The sequence below is a fragment of the Dipodomys spectabilis genome, unplaced genomic scaffold (assembly GCF_019054845.1).
Source record: "Dipodomys spectabilis isolate Male_0828 unplaced genomic scaffold, ASM1905484v1 ptg000414l, whole genome shotgun sequence".
Lineage (NCBI taxonomy): Eukaryota > Metazoa > Chordata > Mammalia > Rodentia > Heteromyidae > Dipodomys > Dipodomys spectabilis.
In genome coordinates, this window is record NW_024871091.1 from 4,076,258 (window position 1) to 4,101,991 (window position 25,734).

Here is a 25,734-nt window from a genome sequence, read left to right on the forward strand (position 1 = left end):
AGATTGCAAGTGGCAGAACCTCCATTAGCCTGAATCCCTAAATGACTACATTGAACACACTGTGTGTTACTGTTGTAGAGGACCATTACGTAATCAATGAATTTGTACTATTTTTTTTTTTTGTTTTTTTTGTCAGTCGTGGGGCTTGAACTCTGGGCTTGGGCCCTGTCCCTCAGCTCTTCAGCTCAAGGCAAACGCTCTGCCGCTTGAGCCACAGTGCCACTTCCAGTTTTCTAGTGGTTTATTGGAGATAAGAGTCTCACGGACTTTCCTGCCCAGGCTGGCTTTGAACCGCTGTCCTTACATCTCAGCCTCCTGAGTAGCTAGGATTACAGGCGTGAGCCACTGGTGCCTGGTGAATTTGTACTATGTTAAGGCAAAGAACTTGGGAGTTTATTGGTCATAGCAACTAATTCTCCTAATTAATAATTGCCCAAGTCACAAGAGCAAAAAATTTCCTCGCCTGGGCTATTCTTCATAAGGCTGTCATGAGAATTAAATGTGAGACTATAGATTTAAATAACGTACATATAGTATCACTACTTTTTTTATTATAACTACTTTTGCCCTGGTGGGAGTAGAATAAAATCTAAAAATTCTTTTAGGAGCATTGGACATGATGACAGACAAAAAAACACAGACTTCTAAGAATGTTCTATATTACTTCCTATTATAAATTAACTCATATGTATATGTATATACATATGTACATATTTATACATACATATACTACTCCAAAATATGGAATCCTAACATATTGAATATTTTGAGCAGAAAAAAAATTGAGAAATTCCAGCAGGAAGGTAATGGCTTTCTGTTACAACAAGATATAAAAACATTTATGGAAGAGGTGCCCTCCCTACATCCCAAGAAAATAAGTCGTTTGTCTTTCAAAATAGAGGGACATGGGCTGGGAAGGTGGCTGAGTAGTAGAGCGCTTGCCTTGCATGCATGAAGCCCTGGATTCAATTTCTCAGCACCACATAAGCAAAAAAAGCTACAAGTAGAGCTGTGGCTCAAGTGTTAGAATGCTATCCTTGAGCTGAAGAGCTGAGGGACAGTGCCCAGGCCCAGAATTCAGGCCCCATAACCTACAAAAAAAAATAGAGGGGGCTTGGAAGGTGGCTCAGTGGTAGAGCGCTTGCCTTGCATGCATGAGGCCCTGGGTTCGATTCCTCAGCACTACATAAGCAAAAAGAAAAGAAGCTGGAAGTGGTGCTGTGGCTCAAGTGGTAGAGTGCTAGCCTTGAGCTGAAGAGCTGAGGGACAGCGGCCAGGCCCAGAGTTCAAGCTCCATGACCGGACAAGAAAGAAAGAAAGAAAGAAAGAAAGAAAGAAAGAAAGAAAGAAAGAAAGAAAGAAAGAAAGAAAGAAAGAAAGAAAGAAAGAAAGAAAGAAAGAAAGAAAGAAAGAAAGAAAGAAAGAAAGAAGAGAAGAGAAGAGAAAGAAAATAGAGGGACACAGGGAAGAACCTAAAAGGGCAGGCTTTGCTGTGTTTCCTTGACACATTTACCACAATACTCTGTGCTATCAAATTTATCAACTTTTTTTTAACTTCTCAATAAATCTTGGGAGGAGGGGAATGCACTATTTATACTATTTCTTTATGAAGGCTTCCACGTCAGATAAAGCTTTATTACACAAATTTATATGCTTTTCTTTTGTTAATGTCTTTCATTAAAGGACTCTGGGGCTAATATAAGTAATGCATAACACCTATGGGGTCCTTACCATGGACTTTTTATTTCATCTTTGTAATAACACTAGGAGATAAGTCAGATTTTGTCAAATGGTGTTCATTACATTTTCTGGGCCTGGGCGCTGTCCCTCAGCTCTTCAGCTCAAGGCTAGCACTCTACCACTTGAGCCACAGAGCCACTTCCAGTTTTCTGGTGGTATAATTGGAGATAAGAGTCTTGTAGACTTTCCTGCCTAGGCTGGCTTTGAACTGAGATCCTCAGATCTCAGCCCCCCTGAGTAGCTAGGATTATAGGCGTGAGCCACCAGCGTCCAGCTTACATTTCTTTTGACTTGCTTTTTATTTCTGTCCAGGGCCTGAACATAATTCCATTTTTGTTTTAGAAATTCTATTATAGTGTGAGTCTTTGTTAAAGGCAGAGTCCTACCTCCCAATAAAAACCCCATATTCTCCTGTAATCCTAGGAGTCTGGAGCTGAGAATTTAAGTTCAAAGCCAGCTTGGGCAGGAAAGTCTACAAGACTCTTATCTCCAATTAACTACCAGGCCCTGAGTTTAAGCCCTAGGATCATAAAAAAACAATCTGTACCATGACACACTCTATTCTCTGGGACAGGGCATAGTTCTGTAGCCATAGCTAATTGGCTCACCCCATAGAAGGCTGGGTGTCTGGAGGGAGGACTACTTTTCAAATGTAGGAACATGCACTGATCCATGGTGATGGTGGTGCCCAAAGTGGCTTCCAGTGTCACACCCTGACATTACTTTCTGAAGCTCTTTTGCCAGATTTTCTAATACACTGCCCCAAAACTCTCTATGTTGATTATGCTAATTGTAATTGGTTGTTGTCTGCAATGGAGAAACTGAGCTAATCAAAGTGGATATTATTATTTATCATATAAGTCAGAAAATTGACTAACAGGTGGTTAATCATGGAGATGGGATTTGGACTCTGACAACATGATGCTGTCATCTGAAATATCTGCTGATGTTTTGCTAGAAAAAAGGAGGGCATAGACACAATTCACCTAGGATTTTAATGCGCTGACATAGACCTCTCTCTCTCTCTCTCTGTCTCTCTGCCTCTGTCTCTGTCTCTCTCTGTCTCTCTCTCTCTCTCTCTCTCTCACACACACACACACACACACACACACACACACACATACTATAGACCACCTCTTATAGGGCTGCTTGTAGGATTAGCAAATTAATATTTGTATTCTATATAGTGTCTGGGACATCAGTGTTTATTATCATATGATTCAAGGATTTCCAACTGCATATCCAATGTTTAAATCCCTATCCATTGCAAATCTGTACTTTCTGAAGCAATTATTTTAATCTGTTCAAATAAGGAACATTTCATATCTCAGTATGAAAATCCATCAATCACAGAAAAATCTTCAAATCCAGGGAATTTTGTGATGGACATGTGACAGCCCAGAATATGATTAGAAAGAGATTTTCTCCCCTATATTGCTTTGTGTGTTAAATGAAAAAAAGTGCAAATGGCTGAGTAGCTGTCAAATGACAAAGAAACCCACACCCCATATTTAGAAAAGAGAATGATAAGATGCTAGCAGAATGAATCTAGCATGCTTTCTACACCAACCCAGAGAGATGAGAAACAAGAGAAGTTTCAGAATTCAGGCTGCATCTGCTAGGAGTTGGTGACGTATGTAGAATATATAGCATTACTGGGGAATCCTCTATGTGCAAGACTCCACATATTTAATTCTCAAAACAAATCTTGGAAATAGATCCTAAGACTCCCACTTTTTATGAGAACACTGAATTTCAGAGAAGGTAAATGGTAATGAGATGAAGTGTGATTTGAGTCTAAGTTCATCTCACTTCGAAATACAACATTCTAAAATACTAACATAGAATAATTCACATAGGCAAAAGAATTATCTGCGGAGGTGACAGTTCATAGCTTCAGAAAGTAGAAGACAAAAAGCATAAACACAGTACTAAAAACTGTTTCAAAACATGTTCTCACGCAACAAATCCGGGAACTAATGTTCAGTAGGAAAATGCTTCGAGCAATTGCTCTCTGGTATTTAATTTTAGAGTAACTTTTAATACCTGGGGGAAAGCCAGGCATTGTAGTATATATCTGTAATCCAAAATAATCAGGAAGTAGAAACAGGAGGATTTCATGGTCAAAGCTAGGCTGGGCAAATTTATCAAGATATTATTTATGAAAACAGAAGAACTTGGGCATGGCTCAAATGGTAGGTTACTGGACCTCGAAAGAATGAGATAGATTCAATCCGCAGTACCACAAAAATAGTGATTGAAAACTATCATTTTAAATGAACAAACATACACAACCAGTATAACACATGGAATAAACATGATAAACCTTCCAGAAACATCTATTTTCCTTTAGGTTTGACAAAAGATAGTTACCTAATTTGCTTGGCAATACAAAATCATTTTACAAATAAAAACAAATACAGATATATTTTGGAGAGTTATGCAAAGGCCCATGAGATTTCAAGCCAAAACAGAAACTGCAAAGAAAACTTAAGCTGAAAATGGACCTGCAGCAGGTCCCCTGTAGTAGAGTTCACAACTCTCTGTGGTTGAAGCTACTTTAAGAGGGGGAGTTTGAGGACCTGAACAGAATTATGTCATCTATAAGATTATTCCATCTTGTGTGATAGTTGGCTGAAGTCCTGTGTATACTTTAGTCTGACAGGATTTCAGCAAAACAATAGTCTTGCAAGTTTACTGTGCTAAGTTTTGAGTGAACAAGTTTGAATTTTAACTCAAAACTAGAAAAAGAACATACAGACTGCACATATTTAAGCAATGTCTACTGGATCTGATATTCCTGACGTTGCTAGTAATTACAGTACAGAACTGCATGTGCATTCAGGGAACCATCGTAACTGAAAGGTACGGCTTTATCTAAAGACGATGACTTAATATGAATTGTTCCAATGATAGGAGGACTTGCTTGGATGACATGGACTTCGAAAGAAAATTCACAAACTTTTAGATTTGAAATGTTTCTCTCATTTTGTGACATTTCTTTTTCAGCCTTAAGGGAAGTGCTGGCTTGGTCAGTCAATAAATATTAAGCAGAAGTGGATTGTAGCTGAAAGACAGGATTATTTTTAATTCATCCATGTATGTGCTTTCTAACCATTGTTCTCTTTGCAACTATATGTATACGTCTTTATTTAGGACTTGTGTGTCTCGGATCGTTGTTTGTTATCATTTCTATCTGCAACTCTCACTCATGAGCTGTAAACTATGTGCCATCTCTAAAATAAGCCTTCGTCTCAATCTTCCCTTAATATCTTCAGTCAACAAAAAGAAATCTCTTTCCTATGAGATATATAGTTCAGACATGCTCAGTCTGTAGTCCTCTCTTTGTGGATCACCAGAAATCTGCTTTGTTTCCTTTTATTTGGATGCTACTAAGCCCCCAATGGGTTTGTCGACTGGTTGGTGCTGAGCTCCTTTCTCTGGAGAGCCTGGCTCTCAGAATAATGGGACAATCACAAGCAGCCCTCTTTTGGCTCCCCTGCTTACAATGAGGATTCAAAAGCAAACAATGAGCTAACCTAGTCTAGTCAGGGACTTTTCTGTACTTCAAAATGCTGGGCTTTTGCTGTCCAGTAAACCTCAGTACATGCGGGTTCTGTTTTCAGCTCTGAGTTCTGCTCTATTTGTCCACAAGAATGTGCTCTATAGCTTTCTTTGGGATTCTATTGCTGCTACAATATCAACAGGATTGTAAATAGAAGAAATGGATTATGAAATTGCTTCTACATGCAAAGCATAATTATGTCAAAAATTATGAATGCATATTGACAAGGACTGAAAGGGACTGAGGGAAAAGCAGACACAATTTGATTCACAGGAGGTGGCTGGACTGGAAGAGAGGATTTAGTTTTCCCTTTTCTTTGGAGTTTCATTAACATTCTCAGAGGCGGTGGGTACAAAACTACAATGCAATGTGTAAGTTCTTGGAGATCAAATGTCCATCATCCTTCCGTTCACTTAATGTTTGCTTTACATGGACAGTGTTTCTTTTTCTACATTACCCAGAAGAACAGATTTCCCCATAATTTAGGGGGTCTGTGCCAAGAAAATCAATAAAGACATATTTGTACAGAGCCTAGAGTGGGCTGGTTTTATCCAGGAATGTGTTGAGTTAATTGAAAAGGTTTTGGTTCAAGTTAGCCGGTCGGAGATCACAGCACTGTAGACAACACATACTGTGAGTATGAACTTCATACAACCTTTCAAAATACCTTTGGGAAGGCAGGAAATTGAAATATTGTGCTATATTGGCAACGAAATGGTCATTTATCATCCATGCTAAGTTTGGAGCTGAGAAGAACGATTTGGAAACTCTCAGAGGGCCCTTTATTAACAATTTCAAAGTTTGATCGGTATATGTAGATTTTTCACAGCATATTTGGGGAAGGCGAAGAGATAGCATCTGGGTATAATATTAACGTGGTCTTTCTAATAACAAGTTCGGACGCTATTCACGCCCCTACAAAAGCTGCATTAAAATACATTAAGCTTGAGACACCAACTGACAAAAGCAAGGAAATTCACAGTTAAAGGGGAAACATGCCATATGTTCTTCAATACCTACAAGCAACGGGGTGCATTTGGAAAGTCATTAAAGCGGCACCCAGTTGTGCCTAGGTATTGGAGAAACATATGGAATCTTTTCCTCGGCGAGTGTAATTTTCCCCGCTCTCATTGAACGTGTGTATCAATCTTCACTTTTTGGTCATATAGGTTTTTGTTTGCTTAACTAGCATGGCATGTAAAATAAGTAGTTTCTTAGTTTCAAAAAGAAAAAAAAAATCAACCCAGTTACACAATGGAAACTGGTCTTCAAGCCTCTCCTGCCTATGGGTTCCCAGTTCATTTATCCTTCTTCCTCAAGGTGCCTACAAACCATCCTTACAGTTCCAGCTGTTGCCAGTCCCTTAAAGAGTACTGCCTTTTCTTTCCCCGCCTACAAGAGACAATCACCCATGATGGCCCACAGTTGCATCTTGTATCAGTACCTTTATTGCTCAGCTGGCTGAAGTTAGACTTCTGAAAACAAAAAACAAAATAACATTTATGTGGGCAGTTACTATTCCTCCTCCTTCTCCCCTTCTCTTCCTGCTATTCTCTTCCTTCCCTCCTTCTTTCTCCTTTACTTTCAACTTCTTTTTTTCCTCTCCTTCCTCCTCCTCCTCCTCCTCCCCACTCCCCTCCTCCTCTGCATGATCCTCCTGTCTCTGTAATGTTGTGCTGAGACTACCAGCATGCCCGGCTAATCTCACCTTCTTTAAATAGAAATTTTAAGTTCTTCTTTTGCCAAACAGTACATTTGCAAAGTGATGTTTATCAATATAACTGAGTTGCGCTTTTTGGTGACATTCTTATATTCATTCATTTGATCATTCAGTTTTGCTAGGAACCAAATGTGAACATAGATGCTATCCTATGTTGCTTATTGTCTAAAGGATGAGACAGAACAACAAGCAGACAATTGTCATGCAGTGGGGGGGGGGGGGATCTTACACAAGTCAGCAGAGGAGATTGACGAAACAGTGGAGAGAAACCTAAGCCATAATACAGGTTGTAGATGAAGAACCTGAGACGGAGCAACTTTCATGACTCACCTCCATGACTCAAGCTTATTACTGAATCCATTCACTTTGGTTGAAGGACTTATTGAGCCCTATGACACATCAGACCCTGAAAGAGGCACAGAGGATGCAAACAAAATTCAAGTAGTTAGCCAGATGCCAGTGGCTACTCCTAGCTACTCTGAGATCTGAGGATCATGGTTGGAAGCCAGCCAGGAAAGTCTGTGAGACTCTTATCTCCAATTAAATCACAGAAAAAGCCAAGAGTGGTGCTGTGGCTCAAGTGGTTGAGTACTAGCCTTAAGCAAAAGCAGCTCAGGGACAGTGCCCAGGCCCTGAGTTCAAGCCTCGAGACAGGAAAAAAAGAAGAGAGAAAAATTTCCCTATAGTTGGCCCAAAGGGAAGCCATGATAGGAAGGGTTTGTCCCAGTCATAGAATGCAAGGAGGCTACAGGAGAGGAGCAGGCAAAGTGTACTTTCTACTTCAGCACTAAAGGAACCACTGATGGCTTACAACCAGGAGTGTGAGATGATCAAATCTGTGTTTTGGAATTATCATCTTGGCACTATCAAAGAAGAGATATTGGAAGAGGTCAAGAGAGTTAGAGAAGCCAGATAGAAGGTTGGAAAAGGATAGTCTTTTAACAAAGAGAAGACAGCTGGGATTGAAGCATCTGGAAAAACTGAAATAATGCAAGAGCAGAAGTTGGTGATTGATTGCATCTGGGGATGCGGAAGACATGAATATATGTGTGGGATGTGGAACCCATGCAGACTCACTGACTATGAGAGGGGAACTTGGGGATTATCCAGATAAGTGCTGGAGGCTTGGAAGGTGACTGCTTGGATCAAGTTGTTAACCACTCTATTTTGTGGTATTAAACGACTAAGTTTTCTGAGCTCCCAAGAAAGTAGTTTTGCAATACACTTAATTTCCTCTCTCCATTTATGTAGAAGTATTGATTACACTTTAAGGAGTCCAAAGCTGAAAAACAATGCTGAAATGATTTGCACTTAAAATATAACTTGAATCCTGAAGTATGACAGTATCTACCAGGGAGATTTGCAAATGGTTCTGAGATAGTATGTACCATTGTCCTACAGTCTCTGAGTGGCAGTGGCAGGGACACACTGACAAAATGAATGGACTGAGACAAGTCCAGTGCAGGATGAAGACATGGAGAGACCCTGGACCACTGCAGTAGAATGTCACACCACAGGAGACATTAGCATTGGAAAGATGCTCCATAACTCAGTGAGATGAGGAATATTACAGAAGCCAGTAAGCCCTTTTGGTCCCAAGGCCGTCACTTACATAGGCCTTCTTTGTTTTTATGTTTTGTTTTGTTTAGTTTATGGGTTTTTTTGCCAGTCCTGGGGCTTGAACTCAGGGCCTGGGCACTGTGCCCGAGCTTCTTTTGCTCAAGGCTAGCACTCTACCACTTGAGCCACAGCACCACTTCTACCTTTTCTCCTTTATGTGCTACTGAGGAATTGAGCCCACAGCTTCATGCATGCAAGGCAAGCACTCTACCTCTAAGCCACATTCCCAGCCCCATATACGCTTTCTTCTGCATCCCAATGTACCAATGTAACAAGGGAAAACCACTTGTTACGTCCTTGAGACTTTGAACATTCAGCAGAATGAGTGCTTAAAGGAGAGCTTTAACTTAGGAGAAACTGAATTGTTCTCAATACATTTGCACTCTCACCGACTATAAGTGAAACTGAGGTAACGCCAAATGGGACATATGAGACTGATTCCATTTTTCAATTTGAATTCTGTTGAATTGGCTTGCTGAAGTAATTAATCTTCCTTCTATGACAAATCTTACCACCTTCCCCAAGTGAAGCTAGGATCTTCAACATTCTTGCAAAGCATCTTCAATGAAACACAGGACCCATGGGGAGAAGAGAAACTGTTTCCTTACTTGCAGGGTAGAGATCTTTCCTCTGTTCCCCAATAATGTAATTATTCAAAACAGGTGTGAATGCAGATGACAAAATTTAAGGAATGATTTGCTTTTATTAAACATCCATATTTAGTTTCAGTCTAGTTCTATTCTTTCTTCATAATAAAAATAGATTAGATAACCAGCCAGGTTAAAAGAGCCAGACTACTTGTGCATTGGCTGGTTGTAGCCCGCAGTAGAATTCCCACTGACTGCTGTGCTGATTGACAGGGGACTCTGAAACAATAGGAGAAAATGCCAACTAACTCCTTTTCTGAATCTAACTCAAAACTCTACTGATGCTTTCATGAGGCTGTGCCTGACTGGTGTCTGCTTTGATGTGATAAAATTTCGGTCATTTTCAGCTACAGTTGTAATCACTGTGTATGGGAGGGGTTAGGGACTGACTATCCAGTATTGTTTTGTTATTCTTTCAATTCAGTAATATTATAATAAGTCAGAGACTTAACAGCTTGGCTAAAGAATGGTACATAGTGGCCTTTTGAAAAACTTTAGTATTTTGCTTTTGACGGGGCATTCTTTCATCCAGTATTTCTGGGGGTTAAAAAAAAACCTATTTGGATTATTTGCATAAGAATATATTTTCTTCTTATGTGCCCTGCATTTTCATAGTGGAAATCCAGGAAAAGGCACAGCATATTATCATTACAAACAATTATATTTGGAATTAGACCAGCAAATGCTCAGTCATTTTTCAACCTGCCCACCAAATCAATGTGGACACAAAATCTTGTGTGTATATGTGTTGGTGCATGAATGTGAACTTATACACAAGCCTGCAGGCTGATGAGGATATCTTACAAAGATATGGATTTATAATTCACCAACACCAAAGGAAGCATTTTAAATGGCACAAAGTTGGCCAGGGAGCAGTAGGAGGAGGCAAGGGTCATAAACTGCAGTACATGTGTATGGAATGTTTCACCTTTGTGTACATTTTTTCAGTCTTTTCCAGATTTACTCAGGATTTAAGACTTTATTAAGGTCAAAAGGATTACATTAAGTTCATAGACACATTTGTTATATTAATTGAGTCATAAGTTCTGGCCGTCTGCAAACACATTGGCAAACAGGCATCAGCTGGTTTCCATTGCCATAATAGATCAGAAAATCTGCCCGTAAGTCTGTTTGCAGCTCTTAAAAGTTGTCGAACAAAAATGTGTTTTGAACTATCGACAATTACCTAAGAAAACAACTGTAAGTGGATTGGTTTATATTCCCAACCATCACCCTGCTCCTGCTCTTATCATGAACTTCTCCGAGCGCCAAGCTTGCCACTCTAGGGTTGCACGTCTAACCATTGCTTGACAATATTACTACGTGCTCTCAATAGCATGCACTAGAAAGAGTATTCATTGGTCTTTTTTAAATAAGTTCAATGGATAAAAAAGGAGAAACAATGCATCTAAAATAGAACACAGCATTGAGTTTTCATTAAATTCTTTACAAAAGAATAGTGATAAAAGATATATATATAGATAGATAGATAGATAGATATAGATACTAGAGTAAAAAAAACTATTGCAATGAATTTGGAAATACCACTAGCTCCTCCACAATCCTGTATTCGTCTGTGTCCACTGAGAAGTAATGACTATAATTTTTGTGTTTATTACTCACTGGCCTGTTTAAGTAGTATGTATTATACTAAATGCATATACACTAAGTAGTGTGTACTGCTGCATATATGTACATCAACAACATGCTATTTCAATTTCCATGTTTTCAGCTCTATAAAATGGGATAATATTGAGTGTATTCTTCTGCAACTTCTTTTTATAACATGCTTGCAAGGTATAGCATGTAACCGTGGAGTATTCTGTTCATATGGATACCAAAATGTGTTTTACATACTTTCTAGACATCCAAATGTTTATATTTTCATTAGTTGTGTGTGTGTGTGTGTGCACATGTGTGTATGTGTATACAATGGGACTTGAACCCAGGTCATTGTACATGCCAAGCACATATCCATTCATCTTATTCCATTGTTTGGTTATTGTGAATAATATCACAATAAATATTATTGTGAATAATATCACAATAAATATGTGATAAATAAATAATATCACAAATAAATATCTCTTTTGTATAATGACTTTGTTTTTGTTAAGTACATACCTAGAAGCAAAAATGTTAAATCATATTGCAATTCCATTTTTGTATTTTGAGAAACCTTCATATTGATTATAACTAACTGACATTCCAACCAACAGCATGTGCATTCTCCTTTTTTCATAACTCGCCAGCATTTGTTACTTCTTGGTTTTTGATAAGAGCCATTCTGACTGGGTTGAGGTGCAATCTGAATGCAGTGCTCATTTGGATTTCCCTGGTAGCTAAAAATACGCAGCATTTTTTCAAATATGTATTGGTCATTTGTACTTCTTCTTTTGAGTGTCTTTTCAGGTCATTTGCCCATTTGTTGATTTGATTACTTGTTCTTTTGATTTTTTTAGCTCTTTATATATTGTAGATATTATTCTTCTGTTAGATGAATATATAGCGAAGATTTTTTTTCCCATTCTGTACTTGAAATGTAGCCATTGCAACCAGACAAAAATAAGTAAATAAATGGAATAGTTGAAAATAGGAAAAGAGAACGTCATCACTGTTTGTACATGATATGATTTTTATTTTTTGTCAGTTGTGGGGCCTGAACTCTGGGCCTGGGCACTACCCCTCAGCATTTCAGCTCAAGGCTAGCGCTCTACCACTTGAGCCACAGCACCACTTATGGCTTTTTCTGCTTATGTGGTGCTGAGGAATCGAACCCAGGGCCTCATGCATGCAAGGGAAGCACTCTACCACTGAGTCACCTTCCCATCCCTGATGATATGATTTTTGTGCATAGAAAAAAAAACAAATGTCTAAGAACTGATAAATTTAGCAAAGTAGCAATATACAAAATCAATATACAACAGTCAATAGGTTTCATACACACTAATATTTCCTGATATTAAATAGCTCTTTAATCCACAACTTAATGCCTCAAATTTAACATCATTGCTTTGATATATGCATTTGTGTATTTTGTTCAGAAGACTATCGTTTAGCTTTTGGGTGAAAAGAAGAAATTTTGGAATAAAAGGAAAATACTATTTTGGGAACATACTAATTTTTCCAAACAAAAGAAGAGTGTGCTGATAATTTCCTTTAATTGTAGAAAAAACAGCATAAAAATTTACTATCTTAATCCCTTTTCAATGTAAACTTTAGTAGTGTTAAAGATATTCACACTGCTGTAAAACAGAACTCCAGAACTTGTTTTCTCTTGTAAATCTGAAGCTCCATCCCCATTAAATAACCACGGCTTTCCCACCTTCTCCCAGCCCCTGGCAACATTTGACTTTATGTTTCTATGAATTTGACTTCTTCCCATTGCTCATATAAGTCATTCATATTCTTTTCAGGACTGAATAATATTACATATATATCCAAGTCTTATCCTTTTATCATTTTATGGGTTGTTGTCACCCCTTGGTTATTGTGACTATTCTTGCTATAAACATGGATGTGAAAATGTCTTCAATTTTATTTTATTTTTTTAGGATCGAATCTTACTATTGTAGTTCAGGCTAGTCTTGAACTCAGAATCCTCCTACCTCTGTGGCCCTAGTGCTGAGATTGTAGGCACACACCACCAAATTTGGCTCTTGCTTTTAGTTTTGTTTTGTTTTGTTTTTTTTGTTTTTTGTTTTTTGTCGGTCATAGGGCTTGAACTCTGGGCTTGGGTGCTGTCCCTCAGCTCTTCAGCTCAAGGCGAGCACTCTACCACTTGAGCCACAGCGCCACTTGCAGATTGGAGATAAGAATCTTATGGACTTTTCCTGCCCAAGCTGGCTTTGAACTGTGACCCTCAGATCTCAGCCTCCTGTGTAGCTAGGATTACAGGATTACCAGTGCCCTACTGGCTCTTGCCTTTAATTCTCTCACATATACAACCAGAAGCAGGAATGTTTGATCATATGTTAATTCAAAATTTAATTTTGAGAGATCTTCACACTGTTTTATGTAGTAGTTTTACCATGTTTTAATATAAAAAGAGCTTTCAAGTGATGAAATAATGCTTAGATATTCACCTGTAGCATTTTGGTAGGCTGCGTGTAGGGGAATCCTAGGAGTCATTTAAAATAGTTTATTTGAAATTAGTCAAATTCTCTTTTCACTGGTATTAAATCAATCAGTCAAATTATTTTAAAAGAAACCAACCACTCACTTCACAAGTGTGGCATTGTGAAGTTATGGCTTCTGTATGTAAATAATGCTTTACAGTTTCCCATGCTTAATAACATTAGTACTTGGCTAAGACATTTCTATAGTGAACTGTCCTGTGAACTCTCTCTTGTGGTTTGAGGTTGTTAGTTTTCATGCCAGTACTTGGCGTTGAACTTAGTGCTTAGGCACTGTCCCTGAAGCCCAAGGCTGGTGCTTTACCACTTGAGGTACAGTTGTACTTCTGTCATTTGTGGTTAACTGGAGATAAGAGTCTCATAGACTTTTCTATCTGGGCTAGCTTTGAACTACCACAATCCTCAGCTCTCAGCCTCCTGAGCAGCTATTATAGGGATGAGCCATCAACATGAGGCTTTTCCATGTTTTATCTTTTCTGTGATGTCCAGTTCTGCAGTAGTTTAGTTTAGTCATTCTTTTCTGCTATCTCTAAATGCTGATTGCATGCCCAATATTATTCTCAGGCCTTTAACTACACCATTGTGCTATTGTTTAAAAGTAAATATTAGTAGTATTACATTAATTCAAATTGGAAAGAGATTGAGAAAGTTTGACAGTATTTTACAGCTTCTAAAATATGCATTTTACATTTCCCAAATCATCATGCATCTTATAACCAATGACATCTTATTATTGTGATTGCCCAGGTGAGAGCCTGATATAGTGCTCTTTACCTATGTATGTGTATTTGGTCACAGCTGCTGAGTAATAAACACAGTGAGTTCTATGGCCATTTTAAATGTTTCCAAGAGTATTCACTCTAAACTGACACAGAAAGAACAAGGTATGATGAATACTATATGATACTGAGAATAGAGTATCGAGGTAGCAATCAGATGTTTGAGAAGTAAATATAGATAGATGACAGATGTGTGTGTATATGTGTGTGGGGGGGGGGTTACAGGTAGAATACAGATATAGGTATATCATGGGAGGGATGCACACAATTCTTTATTTCCTTTCAAAGGGACAAATAAGTCATTTACATGACCTAAAAAAGTTTTTTTCTCATGTCTGAGAAAAGAAAGCTGTTATATTTTGTTACTGAAACAGCCAAAAGAATTTCTGAACAAATCAGTTAAAGGCAGGAGAAACACAGATACAAGATGTCTTAAGGCAGGCAATGAGAAACCTGTGTAGCCAAATCATACATCACCTAGCACTAACACTAAGGTCAAGTATTTCATTGGAAATATTTTCTTTCTTAGTGGTGCATAAAAGAATGGTGCCATGTCATGGATCACATTTTAAATTTGGTGACATGGTGTGCCTTGTCCAAAATCATGAAACTAGTAAGTAGAAAAGTGGAGACTTGTGCTAGCTCTGTGCTTCTTACCAGCAGACTTTAGTGAGCTTTGATTTCGTAACTTCTCTTTAACAAGCCTATAAGCATTCTTTTAAACAAAATATTACTCGCATTTTATATATTTTGAAATTTTTTATAGCCATTTCGGGGTTAATTATAGACTCCCTTGGAGCAGTCTCCAAAACAGAGTCAGAAATCACCAAAGGTAAAGAAAATATCAATAAAATTAGAAGAACAACTAATAGTGGACCTCAGACAAAGAAGGAAAACAGAACCTTCCTTTATTAATTCCCTCTCAAAACAGTACTGAGTGTGATGTGAAGTACATGACTTAGAAATTCCAAATGGTAGTGCAAATCTTAAAAATCAGAGTTTTAAGTTAAATTTCATGACCCTTGCTTACCCAATTTTTTTCTGTGCTTTCAGAATCTGTTGCTTTAAGAAGCTTGAGATCAAAATAGTGATGAATAATTATGTAGTGCTCAGTTGTTTGTTATAACCTCTCAGTTTTATTTCATTTGGTCTTTATGGCTCCTTTTTACAGTGGTTAAGAATGAAGCACACTGGGGAATCTCACATTATCATCTGCATTCAAGGTTCCACTCAGCCATGAGTTCGATGGGTTATCAACAGGGCAACTTGAGGCAAATCATTTCATTTGCATGGGCTTTATTTTCCATTTGTAGAATTTTACCGTTTAATAATGCAAGACTTGAGACCTGTATGAAAATGAAGCAATATAGTGCATGAAAAGCATTTCAACATAGTAACTGCTTATATGAAAGGCTTCATAAATGTGAGCTGTCGTTACTAAAACAACCCTTGAATTGCTACAGAAATTTTTCAGAAAGATAAAGTCATCCTCTGAGGTCACATAGCTTGTAAATATAAGAGCTGGTATACAAATACAGAACTTGCCTTAGATGCAAGTAAAACATGCAATAGAAGTCTTCTCATGGTTTATACCAAATTAGTCAGGCCTATTCTTTTATAATCTCGATGTAACTGAACAAATCACTGCAAAAGCTATGAAAGCTTGAAAATAATTTTTGCCTACTTCCATGGATTAAGACATAAATAAACATTGAATTGACTTTACTGATCAGTCACAGTATATAGTTATCAAAATGCTTCAGGCTAATTTCTCTTACAATTCAAATTCTAGCCACTTTATCACAGATTCAAAGAATATACATATATATGTATGTGTGTTGTGTGTGTGTGTATATATATATATGTATATATATATATATATATATATATATGCAACAAAGGATATACACTGGGTGTTGGAAACAATGTAAAAGATCTGACCTGTACTAAAATCCACTTGAATTTCCTATTACTGTAGCCCATGGTGATGATTTGAATTTGCGTGCAAGCTCTTCATCTGCATAATTAGTTCCAGTACCTCACAGAAGCAGATTGAGACCTAATCAGGGAGGTCAAGAGTTGGACAAGAGTGAGCTCCAGAGGAGAGGATGCTGTGTTAACCCCCACGCTGAGGTGCATCTTGTATTCAGGAGCCACTGAGCTGGGAACAAAGAGGCATTTTGGAAACACAGGGAGGTGATGGAAAGGAAAGAGCTCTGGGAACACAGGCCTGGATTTCTGTGAGAATTGTAGCAGAAGATAGAGAAGAGAAAGGGACTGTCTTCTCAGATTAGATCAAGGGAATGTTCAGCAATGCTCAGCAATGCTCCTTGAGGGCTTTTCTACCACTAAGAACCCAGCCCTCCTGATATCTTACCCGCATATTCTAGAGAAATACCTGTTCTTGTCGACATTTTATGGTCTGCCACTTTTTGTGCCCACCCCTAGCTCCCCCTTTAGTAGTTGGCATGGAACTTGGGTCAAATTTGACATTTCAGAAGAAAGAAATGTGGGCAGTCCCACTTAGACTTTACTCTTGAGCTTCTCTTTTTGGTATGGATTGTTTCTGGACCAGCTTGTCTAAGTCCTGCCTCTTATTGGTTCAAATGAAATGTTATCGTTACTTCTTTGTATATTATGAATAAATTAGAAAATGGAAAATGTGTGAATAACATTGTATGAAATTTTTAAAAAGGCTGCAGAACAAGAATCTAACAGCTTACTGAAGTCCCAAAGCTAGATCCCTTGAAAGGGATAAGTGCAAGTAGGCAACACAGAGCTGAGACAACCAAGGGGAATTAGGCGACAGTATACGCAGGCCCATCACAGCAATGGCACTAAAGCACCCCAAGCCGACTTCTGAACTAACCACAGCTGTGGGGTGCAGAAGCTCCTCAGAGAGAGAAGCATGACCCATATAAAACATTTAGGTAGTCATTCTTAATCAAGTCTCAAAGCCAAGGCCAGTCAGCCAGATGAAGAAATGAGACTCCTTTTGCGCTATGTGGTTTTATCTTCACTGGTGGACAACTCCTGTTCAGGAACAGAGGACCTGCTCCTCTCCAACAAAACTGGTCCTGGCAGTATGGAGAAGATCACTTGGGAGAGTTTTGATAATAGACAAATCTATCCAGCAGGTCACGTATGCTTGAGGAGACCTTGGGGTTTTGGTGTTGGAAAGAGACTTTATTGAAGAAATCAGAAAGTATAGGCCTTGCTGTAAATACCTGGCAAGGTTTCTGGATAGAGCCTTGGGCTAGGATGCCTTATGGCAAATCATTTGTAGCCTGAACATTTCTCTGACAACAGGTGCAACCTGCTGACAAATCAGAAGTGCCACCATATGTCAAATAAGCTTCTAACTCATGCCTCCACACACACACAAGTACCTTTGGCGTCTTAAAACATAAGAGCATAGGAATTTGTGAGAATCAATCATACAAGTATTCAGAAACATTCATTCAGATATACACGTTCAACTATTTCTTACCCTTCCTTTATTTTAAAATCTGTAGAAGCCTTTCTTTAGAATGCATAAGATGATTTTAGACACGCCATGTAGAATCTTATGGTATCTTCAGCTTTATGTTACAAAGGTATCAGAAAATTCTAACGTCTTCAAAAGTGAATTCGCGAAATGATCACGTTCTGGAAATTCAAAGCTCAATGAATTATTTCACTTTTAATAACAGGTTGATACATTAGCACTGGATAAAATTGCAATCTAAAATCAGTTAAAAGTTTTCCATGAAAAAATTTCAGGTTAACATCTTTGCACATTCTGTGATGATGACTTTTAAACCCGATTCTGTAGGTTATGTGGATAAAACAACACACAGTGTGTGGGTCAGTAAGGACAGATACACATATATGTATGTGAGCACATTGCCACATGTACTTGTACAATGATGCACACATATCACCAACACAGAGGCTTGTGCATAGATGCAAATGTGCAAGCACTGATTTAAACACACTTGTTCATATACTTGAACACCCATTCATGAGACATGTATAGTTACGCTCTTGTGTATGTTCATACAAATACATATATTTGCATACACTCTCAAGTACACATACATACACATCTAAGAACTGCTATGCACAAATGAACTGTGTCTATGAAATTCACACAAAGCCATTGGAAGTTGAGTATTGCTAACTTCGTTGTACAAATTATATAATTGATGGTCAGAAGAGAAAAGAACTTGTATCAAGTTACACAGTAAATGAAAGGAGATATTTGATTCAAAACTATGCTCAGCTGTTTGTTAAATTAGAAGGAAAACAACGTCTACAACCTCTAAAGGATTACGCTAATTATATCATCATTTTAGTTAGCCAAGCTCAACACATTTCTTTAAAATATGTTTCCACTTAATTTTTAACTGGGCATATTTTCTGGAAAATGTAATTCACATCCTTGTGAATCATTTACACCAACATGCTCCAAATATTGTTTCTGAATAGTCATTTGATGTCAAAAGAAGGCTTTTGAATATTTCTGCACGATTTTATTTTTCCTGAAGCTTTGTATTTTATTAAAAACAGGCAAAACCATTATTCCAAACTGAGGGAAATTTGAAGACTTATTTAAGGATTTTTTTTCTGTTTTGTCATTTTGAAGATCATTTGTTATGCATTCTCAGTTATTTGAATAAAGATTAACTTAGTTCTTGTAAATTGTTCTGAGTACTACCATTTTAGCCAATGACACACTTAGTTTCTTTACACAGTAATTCCATGCTGATTTATTTGTTTTCCAGTAGGCTAATTCTACTGATTAAAACAACTGGACACTTCCAAAAGGAGTTATAAGAACTTTAAAAATTCTACCATTTTAGTGATAAACCCTTTGATACTATAAGCAGTTCACACAAGATAGGCAAGAACTTTCCAGTACGTGGGTGGACATGTGGATTTCAAGAGAGATGTGAATATTTTGTTTCAAATCTAAATCTTCATTTAAAAAAATCACAAATAAGTTCTAAAAAAATCACTGGTGACTTCTGAGCACTAATGTGTAGTAAGTGGTCATCTGAAATTTCTTCTGTGTCTTTCCTTGTTGAAAATATGTAAGACACAAAATAAAATAAAGACCCCACATCAGAAGCAAGTTTCACCTTCTGAGACATAGTTGAGCAAGCTAACTTATAAGACAAACAGAGCACCTTCTGGCTTTTCCTGAACCCAGAGACAAAGCCTTTATAGACAGAGAGCTCGCTGATCAACAAAGTTCTGAGCTGGAATACTAAATCTGATATTCAAACTATAATATTCTACAAACAAAGATGCCCTTGCATGGAATTGAGATGTTATGATCAACTCTAATGTTTACCGACTATACTTTATGAAGCAGATAATTGTGATTATCACTGTAGCTATCCTTATAACTACTATTAACAAAGTTTCCATTTTAAGGTGAGTAACCAGGGTTCAAAGTTGCTCAGGACCTAAAGTAAGATGACAGGTGACTAAAATATAAGTCTCTAAGGAGAATCACATTAAACCTAGGCTGAATGGAAAACTGATGGGAGTAAAAACAGGGTATTTCTGAAGCTTAAGAGAAATGAAAATTCCACTGGGCACCAATGGCTTATACCTGTAGTCCTAACTACTCAGGAGGCTAAGATCTAGAGAATGTAGGCACAAAGCCAGCATGAACAGAAAATTCTGAGAAACTGTATCTCCAAAATAACCAGGCAAAATCCAGACTAGAAGTATGATTCAAGTGGGACATCATCAGCCATGAGTAAGCAACTCCAGCAAGGCAAAGTGCTGAGTTTAAGCTAAAGGGAATAAAAAGCTCCTGGTCAACCAACCTTAATGCTTCATTCAAATCTTGACTGTCTTCCTCAACCTGGTACTAAGTTTCAGGCTGCCTTATTTATTTTGCCAGTCCTGGGATTCACACTTCAGGTTGAATTATGATGAGGTTTTTGTGGGCTCTTTGATAACTATCTTCTACTTTGTTCTCTCCCAATCTCTCCTGTCCCCCCCCCTTCTCTCTCTCTCCTTCCTCCCTCCTCTCTCTCTTTCTCTCTCTCTCTCCTCTCTCTTGTCAAATGTTTACCCTGTCACTACTTACCTCAACATGCTAGTCAGCACTGTGAAGCAGGAATTCTCATGGATAAGAAATGCTTCTCCCAATGTTTAACACAAAGATCAAGTGCTTACTATTGGCGTTATTGTCATCCAGGAAGACTAGGAGGATAGTTGACCTTCTATATCTGAAAAAGACCAGAACTTTATTTAAAATTCTAAGCTGGGCTGGGAAGGTGGCTCAGTGGTAGAGCGCTTGCCTTGCATGCATGAGGCCCTGGGTTCGATTCCTCAACACCACATAAGCAAAAAGAAAAAAGCCGGAAGTGGTGCTGTGGCTCAAGTGGTAGAGCGCTAGCCTTGAGCTGAAGAGCTGAGGGGCAGCGTCCAGGCCCAGAGTTCAGGCCCCACGACTAGACCCAAAATAAAAAAAAAAAATTCTAAGCTATTTTGCTTTCCATTTCATTGCTTTCACCAAAAGGAAAGAAAGAAAGAAATATAGTAAGGTCTTAAGAGACCAGAATCATGTATTTCAGCATGGTTTTATTCAACCTCCCCTGGTACTAGTGTAGGACATGGAACACATCTGGGACTCAGTATGAAGGAATCATACATGTTTGGATGAACTTCTCCATTGAGCTCTGGTCAACAGTAATGATTTAGCGGACTCCTATTCTGGGCTGTGATAGGAAGCAATAAACAAATGATAGCAAAATTCACCACAAAATCCCCCATTCTTTCAAACACAGATATTTGTCCAGCTTAGCCACTTTACCCACCCACGCACTTCTAACTCTCGTTGGCCCCGAACCTACAATGTTTCTCTTTTCTTTCGTGCATCTTCTCCATCAGAAATCTTACCCCTCAAGGCTCAGTACACATACTACTTCTTCCATGAAGCCTTCTTTGATCTCTCCATCTGGAAATGATCTCACTCTCCTTTGAACACCATTACCCTTTGTACTTCTCTGTTGGCACTTCTCCCATTCCACCTTATATTAGAACTGTAATCCTGCCTCAGCTCCCCTGCTAGTCCATGAACTCTCTGAGGGCACAGAGCAGATTTACACACTTTTAGACTCTCCGGCAATGCCTAGCACTTCCTGGTTTATTGGTGCTCAATGCATATTTTGTATGAATGAGTACATCCAAGCTACATGCTACACTATATAACTTGAAAAGTTGGCAGACCAATAGAAAGTCTGCCTTGATATGAACTATCTGAGAAGATAAAGCTCTTAAATAAAAGAAAGCATGGTTCAGGCACCGATTTCTTTGTCAGAAAGGTCATTATTAGTCTGAAAATTGCCTGAGGCAAGATACCAGGAAAGAGGATCTGGTGAGACAAAATATACTTTTATATTAAACCTCAAAGAAAATAGCATGTATTCATGAAAATAATTAAATCCTGCTGACTTTTTAAATGACTATATCAACGTTTCAGTGGGTGGCATTTAAGAGTTAAGATGCTCAGTTTCAGTCTTGACAGAATTCATCCATCACCCCAACCTTGTTTGTCTCTACAAACATCCAGAGTCAGCTGGTTTGACCATTTCTACGCTCCTTGACCTACACTCTCATGATTGCTACCTGGTGGGTTTGTAGTCAAAATGGACTGACCATTGTGGCAGTAAAAAAAAATACTCTAGAAACAGAAACTGAGACCATACGTATAAATCCAGTCCTGGCATCAGGTTGTATACTTAAGTACCAAGCTTAAATACCCCTGGGTTGCATGACCATTCGTATGGAGAAGGCCTGCCTACACCACTAGAAAAATCACTCTCATTTCTTTGTTCCTGACTTTCTTTCCTGCTGTGCAAGGGGATGCTTCCTCCATTGGTCGTTGTATACAATGTGTACCCTGGGAGAAGCATAAGCCCTAGGCAAGACTAGGTTACCCAAAACCCAAGTCACCTAAGTGATACTTTCATTCCCATTTTGAAGCCCTTCTCCTTCTTGCCTTGAAGATGACACTGATTTTACACATTGCTCTCTTCCATAGCAGCTCCATTCCAAACTTTCCTGTTCCATGTTCCTGTGTTTTGAGGTGCTGCCAAAGGTGAGGTTTCAATAGGTACTCGTGGGGTAATTCAGAGTAGGGTAGGTATTTTCACTTAGGTAATACAATGGTTTAACGAGTAAGATGTGCATGACATTCAAACAGTGATGCATTCAAACAACCAATAACATGGGCTGGGAAGGTGGCTCAGTGGTAGAGGGCTTGCCTCTCAAGCACGAGGCCCTGGGTTTGATTCCTCAGCACCACATAAGCAGAAAAAAGCCAGAAGTGGCACTGTGGCTCAAGTGGTAGAGCTCTAGCCTTGAGCTGAAGAGCACAGGGACATTATTATTTTTAAGTAGTTGTACCAAGGAGTTGCCATTCAACAAATCAGTTTATGAATACAATGCATCTCGACTAATATTGCCCCTTTCAACATTCTTACCCATCCCTCCCAACCACACTCCTCCCCTCCCCTTTCTTAATTTTGTAGGATATACATTAAATTTTATGACTACCTTCTCCCCTCCTTTCACTCTTCATTGATCTGCCCCACCCCCTTGCTCCCACCCCTCCCCTTTCCATGATTTCTTGATTTCTAGCACTCATTCTTACAAACAGATGTTTATAGCAGGAACATTGGCCAGATAGCAGGAAATAGCTAGGTCTTTTTAGTCTAATCTAATTTCAGAGTCTTAAACTATAAAAGGGCTTCACTTATAGTAACTAGCAAGGCCAATCCTGTTGGCATAGAGGGAAACATAGGAGGAAAAGAAATGCAAAGAAAAAGCCAGCTGCAGTGGAGCATATCTAAAATGCTAGCACTCAGGTGGCTGAGGGGGTAGGACAGTAGTTCAAGATCCACCTGGGCTACATAGTGAGAGCTTGTCTCAGAAAACCAAAGGATAGGAGTGGAGTTCAGTAGTCCAATGCTCATCCAGTGTGTACAATTCCTAGATTCCACCCTCAGAACCACCAACGCCACAAACAAACAAAAAGAAATGCAGAGGAAGAACAATTTAGATATCCACTGTTAAAAATGGAACAAACCCCTGGGCACCAGTGTCTCATGACTGTAATCTTAGCTACTCAGGAGGCTGAGATGTAAGGATGACAGTTCAAAGCCAACCTGGGCAGAAAAGTCCATGAGATTTTTATCTCCAATAAACTACCCTTCCCCCCCCACAAAAAAAAGCCAGAGGTGGAGCTATAGATTATGTGGCAGAGCACCAGCCTTGAGAGAAAGAAGCTCAAGTATAGCACTCAGGCCCTAAGTTCAAGTCCCAGGACAAGCACCACAAAAGGGGCAGGAGAACAAAAATGAGTAGACACTTAAAAATCTATACACAGAGTATCATGGGCTGGGAAGGTGGCTCAGTGGTAGAGCGCTTGCCTTGCATGCCTGAGGCCCCAGGTTCAATTCCTCAGCACCACATAAGCAAAAAGAAAAAAGCCAGAAGTGGCGCTGTGGCTCAAGTGGTAGAGCGCTAGCCTTGAGGTGAAGAGCTGAGGGATAGCACCCAGACCCAGAGTTCAGGCCCCACCACCGGACCCAAAAAAAGAAAAAGAAAGAAAGAAATACACGGAGTATCAAAGACAGATAGAAACATATTTACCACAGCCATCTTGTTCATACCCCCACAGTGGAAACTATTAAGAGTAAAATTAACAAATAAATGATAATATGGTCAAGTATTATATAGCAGTAACAATGAACGAAGCATCCAAGGACAGCGATGGGGAGGAATGAGAGGGAAAGAGGGAACAGCTTACACGAAGCAAAAGGAAAGAAATGTTAATATCACCTGATGTGGGAGAAGTAATTGCATTGTCAAAGCTCATAGAATTCACTAACTTTAGAGACCATGATAATGACAATTTGCCTTGTGAAGGTTAAAATGTATTTGTGACTTTAAGTATACCTATTCTGCAATACTGTGAAATATGTGAAATTTATATAATCACCTAATTTCCGAATTGTTTTTTAATTTAAAGAGAATGAATAAAGCCAAGCCACATCCAACAATAAGTATGAATTACAAAAATGTAATGTTTTGCAAAAGAAACCATCTTCCAAAGGAAATGCTATCGTATTCCATTCATGAACAGGGCATACAAATCAATGGGATTCAAAGTTAGACAGTGTTACGTGTTTCCAGGAGGAGGTAAAAACTGAGTCTACTAGGTGTTGTTCAGGTTATATTGTCTTGATGACCTGTTGATTACCTAGGCATGTTCTGCTTTTGAAGTGTCATCAACTTGATGGGAGGTTTTCACTTTATATATTTCACATTTCATTCGTACATTCAATATAGCACAGTACTAATGGAAATACTGAGTAACAGGTGTCTTGATGGAACAAAGAGGAATGGAGCAAAACAAAGGAAGTGGTTGAACTTCTTGGAAGAATTGTAATAGAAGAAAACAAGGAAAGGGAAAGAAAACTAGGCAAAGAATTTTTTAAAATTTTCATTGATTTCATAGTACTGGGATCTGAACTTGAAACCTCATGCTTTATAGGCTGGCATGATACCATTGCTTCTTACTAATTATTTTTAGGATAGGATTTTGCTTTCCATATGCCTGAGCCTCAGTCTGCCTCCTATACATTCCACAGCATTGCTGGCATCACAAGAGTGATTGCCTTTTGGGGCAACTTGTACCTTCTGCCTAGGCTGGCCTGACACCATGTTCCTCCCACAATTTCAGCTTCCCACATAAGTTGGAATTGATAGGTGGAAGGTACTACACCCAGCTGTGGACTAAGAAAGTATCTCAAGAACTTTTCTGCCATGGCTAGCCTCCAACAATGATCCTCCTGTTCTCAGTAAGTGTGATTTCAGGTATGAGCCACATGTACCTGGAAATTTATTCTTATCATTATATCATTCATTCATTCATTCATTCAATAAATATTGCTTCTAGCTGAGTGCTGGTGGCTCACACCTATAATCCTAGCTACTCAGGAGGCTGACGTGTGAGGATCACTGTTCAAAGCCAGCCCAGTCAAGAAAGTGCATGAGACTCTTATTTCCAATAAACTACTCACAAAAAGCCAGAAGTGACTGTGGCTCAAGTGGTAGAACACTAGCCTTAAAACAAACAAACAAAAAAAAAAACCTTCAAAACCATCCTATGAGAAGCACCATTCTTAATGGTTGTTGGCCTACATTTGTGAAGAAAACACACACCCTTTCCCTGGGGAGGGCCATATCTATCAGCATCCAAGGTAGTTCCCTTTAAAAGGAAATATACAACAATCACCCAGCCTCAAGGGTTTTATCTAGGAGTGGTTTGTGTTATACTGTCCGTGCCATGTCCAGACACCAAAAAGGACAGTGAAGTTACAGTCACCTGTTTATTCTTCTTAGAAGGTTCCAGGGGACTGGACTCTAAGCAGCGCTGTTCTGCATGAAATCCAAGAAACTGTGGGCTGTACTGTGTGTTTTGAGTCCAGCTTGCAGGGAGAAACAAGCTTTGCCC